We start from the raw sequence: 4428 nt of genomic DNA, 5'->3' as shown, positions 1-4428 counted from the left end.
TTTTGTTTGTATATTTATTTATTTATTTTGTGTGTGCGTGGCCAGCTCAGCCCACCAGGGGGCGGGGCTGGCTGACATGTGGTGCTGGGGATTGAACCGTAGCACCTGTGCTTTGCTTAGCTTAGCTTGTTCTAAGAAGGTGCTTTAGACCACTGAGCCATCTCACCAGCTCCAGTAATTCTTAATAATAAAGGAGCTTGATAAAATTTGAGCTTTCAAGTAAAACTCAGAATTTTGCAAAATATATGTATACCATTGTAAACTTGGCAGGTACTTGGTACTTCAGATGATAAGGATGAGACTGCTGGTAATACAGAATTTGATGGCTGGGGAGATAGCTCAGTAGAATTAGCGCTAAGGTCCTGAGTTCACTCCCTGGTACCACAAACAAAACAAAACAAAACACCAGAATTTAGCTTTGGTTTCCCGTAGTCACACTAAGGGCCTGATACTTTCTAGGTAAATGAGTACTGTGCTCCTGGGCTACATGTTACAGCCCCACAATATTACTTTCTGGTGTTGTATAATGGAGTATATTGGCGTTTGGAAGATCTATATATGTAAGACTCAGAGAAATAAATATTAGTTCAATGATGAATACATGATATTACAAAATGATGCCTGGAAAAGATCCATCCTAAGTATAAGATAGGCAGTTGGCTGTTTTTTGCCATGTCTCTCATTCTTAGGCAGTCACAGATTTTGTTTTCAGATTTAGTTATACTTTGTTGATGATATTCATTGGAAGTCTTATAATTGGAGAAATGAGCTAGAAACTTTTGATATTAAATTATCAGTTATCATTATCATGATACTATATACTATGTATTTTAGTTTGCTAATATATTTTAATGGTACCTTATTATTATTATTATTATTTTTTTTTTTTTTTTTTGGCAGAACTGGGGATTGGACTCAGGCCCTTGTTCTTGCCAGGAAAGCACTTATTCCACTGAGCCATCTCCCTGGCCCTGGTACCTTATTTTTTTTTTAACAGCCTTATTAGTATCTGAATTTGTTTGCTTATTTGTTTATTATCTCTGTGCCCTTTTAGGATGTATAAATCTTTTGCATGTATACCTTTGATGTCTAGAAGACCATGTGGCACATATTAGTTGCTCAGTAAATATTTGTAGAATCTTACTGAAGTCTTACAATGGCTGCGAAGTAGTTACTGTTGCTATTCCCATTTTACAGATAAGCAAACAGAAATAAGTGACTTGCCTAGGGTCACAAAGGTGATAAATAGTAGTGCTAAATCCTATGGAGTCAGTAATGTTCTAGCAAATATTCCAGTTACTTTGTTTTACATTCTCTCTAAAATATCTCTTAGAAATCTTGGAGCCATTTAAGCAGAGTTCTAGGGCTGGAAGTAGTAGCTCAGCGGCATAAGCTCCTGCCTGGTAAGCTTTACAGTTCAAGTTGGCTTTGAGCTCACTTTGTAGCCCAGCTGGTCTTGAACTTGAAGTGATTCTCCTGCCTAGCCTTCTGCGTGCTAGGATTACAGGCGTGCGCCACCACACCTGGCTTGAGATAGTCTTGCTAACTAAGTTGCCCAGTTGCCTAAGTTGGTCTTGGACTTGAGATCCTCCGGCCTCAGCCTCCTGGAGTGCAATGATTACTACCATTGCACCTAGTTGCAAGCTTTGCTTTTGTGTGCTGACTTCATTTCCCTAAGTATCCTGGGGTGGGATGGTTGGATCCTGTGGCAGTTGTAGTTTTCGTTTTTTGAGGAACCTCTAGACCAGGCAGGGGTGGTGAAGCTATAGTATGCATGTCACACTCCTCCGTTTGTATCATTGAAAGCTCTAGAAGGTTCACCGTCACTGCTCTGAACTATTTTCCATAGTAACTGTGGTAATTTACATTCTCATCAACAGTGTATGAAAGTTCCTATTCTTCTACATCCTCACCAGCATTATTTTTTCTTTTAATAGCCATTCTGACTGGGGTGAAATGGAATCTCACTGTAGTTTTCACCAAGAAGCCAAGTTACTCCTTGGTTTCTACAGTAACCCATTGTCTGTTCAAAAATATGTTCAAGTTTCATAGGATTATGTGATTACTGTAGTTTTCCTTGCTGTTGATGTCTAGTTTCATTTCCTAAGATCTAATAAGATGAAATAAATGATTTTGAAGTTGTTAAATCCTACTGTATGATATGATTTGGAGAAAATTTCATATGCTGCTGAATGTATATTCTGGAACTGTTTGATAGATTTTTTTTTTGGCAGAACCGGGGATTGAACTCAGGCCCTTGTGCTTGCCAGGCAAGTGCTTATACTACTGAGCCATCTCCCCGGCCCCTGATAGAATATTTTTAGATGATTGTACAGCTGAGCATTTTTGTTTTTTTTTTTTTATACTGGGGATTGAACTCTGGACCTTGTACTTGCCAGGCAGTTGCTTATGCCATTGAACTATCTCCCCAGTAGTCCATTTCATCTATAGTGTAATTTAGCTGTTTCTTTGTTGATTTTTTTTTTTTTTTTTTTTTGTCTGGATGATTTATCTGTTGGTGAGAGTGGGTTAGTGAAATGATAGTAAGCAAGCACATGCTGGCAATTGCTGTAGCTTAGAGCTACATCTCCAGATTGCAGAAAAGTAGTTATTTGAATTCAGAAATTAATGGCTTTGTTCTCTTATCCCTGAAAAGGTATCAATATTACACGTTTAAAAATTTTTTTTTGGTATTGGAAATCAAACTCACGACCTAGCGTTTGCTAGCCAGTTGCTGTGCCACTGAGCTGTATTCCTGCCCTAGTATAAATATTATAATCTTTTTTTTAAAAAATGTGTTTGGTATAGGGTCTCACTACATAGCTCAGACTCGTAGTGATCTTCCTGTCAGCCTTGCCAGCGCTGGGATTGCAGGCCTGCGCCACCATGCCTGGTCTAGGTTGTGGGCTTAGCATGCCTGGGGGCGGGGCCGGCATGGCCTGTGGTGCTGGGGCTCACCAGCCCAGCATTATAATCTTTATACTTCTCTTGTCTATAGTTCTGTTACTTTGGATAAATTTTTTCCATGAATTATAGTTTAATAAATTCTTTTTTCCTCTGAACTTGACATTCAACTGTAGGTTTTTCTTTCTAATTTTAATTTTTATTAAAATCCCTTAGTGTCCAAACTGTGGTGTTAAGAATTAGATAGCTGTCTTTTTATCTTTCTTCCACCTCTGGTCTCCTCACTACTCGAGTAAGAAAATAGTAGTTTAGTGATCAATTCTGCCCAGCAGCCATAGTGCCCTGGTTTTCATCCCAGCACTGCAAAGAGGAAAATAGTGTTAGTACCTGGTATGGATATAACCTAGTATCCCCTGCTTGTTTCCTGCCTTGGCTTTTAAATTTACTTATATTGGTAATTCATATATCAGAGATCTAGTGAGGCATCAGTGTCCACGTAGTCAGTATTAAAAATAGTTAACAAATTCTGATACCAAGCTGAGAATGTTAACATTCCAGTTGTTTGTCCACCATTCATGTATTTTTTCTAGAATTTACATTCATTCTTTTAGTACACCATTGTAATTAGCAGATATTGTTACAGACACATTCTTATGCTTGTTAGCTTTTAATTTATTAAATAAATGCTAACATTCTATATTTTAATAAGAGTAATTATGTTTAACTGAGTATAATAGCTCCTTTTAATTTTTGACTCATATATGTAGTAGACACGTAGATCCAGCAGAGTGTGCTATTGACCTTCTGAGTGTTGATGTTGGGCTGACCTTGAACTTGCCCTCCCTTCTTCCCCTACCTGTTGTGTTTCCTTCCTCTTATTCTTGCCATTTTTCTCAGTGTAAAATGTTCTCTAGGATCATAGGAGAAAATGACGAGTTTTCTCTGAAAAGTATTTTACAAGTCATTTTTTTTCCTCATAATTCTATTGATGAACAAATAGCAATGAAACAGTTTCAAACCAAATTGGTAGGACAGTTTCAATAATTAACATATTACATACATTCTTCCTAGTGGTTAATTGCTGTACAAGATGCGGACATGATATCCTATTTACAAACACTATTAGAACAAATCCATATATTCATTAAGAGAATGTAACTACATATCTATCCTAACCACTTTGAATACACAGGTACAAAATGGACGTTCATCTGTATCCCTTTTTTTGGTTAAGTTCCGTTATTTGAATATTATAGGTGTGTAAGCTCAGCAAAATATTCTAAAAGAGTCCAGTAGCCCATATTAGTATTGGGTCTTCCACTTCACTGGCAATGCCAGAAATTGTTGACTTGAGTCCCCTACAGCTCAACATAACAGCATGGCTTTACTTCTTATATTTCGTTTTTATACTTTTCTGCTGGATGGCTAAGACCAAGGTAAAGCAGGACCTATGCAACAAGAGTTGTGGCTTTTGGGTCTGAGAAGGTCAGTGAAATCCCCTCAGGATTTATGCTGAGATCCTGT

General features: G+C 37.7%; 1 protein-coding gene across 3 annotated transcripts in view; it reads left to right on the top strand.

Annotated features, from left to right (window-relative positions):
• Positions 1–4428, top strand: part of Brip1 (BRCA1 interacting protein C-terminal helicase 1) — a 135536-nt gene that overhangs the window by 18822 nt on the left and 112286 nt on the right. The gene's annotated exons all lie outside the window — the stretch shown is intronic.

Source organism: Octodon degus, unplaced genomic scaffold (genome assembly GCF_000260255.1).
Source record: "Octodon degus isolate 3935 unplaced genomic scaffold, OctDeg1.0 scaffold00164, whole genome shotgun sequence".
NCBI classification, from domain to species: domain Eukaryota; kingdom Metazoa; phylum Chordata; class Mammalia; order Rodentia; family Octodontidae; genus Octodon; species Octodon degus.
The sequence above is the reverse complement of the archived record's forward strand: the minus strand, read 5'-3'. Positions and strand labels throughout refer to the sequence as shown.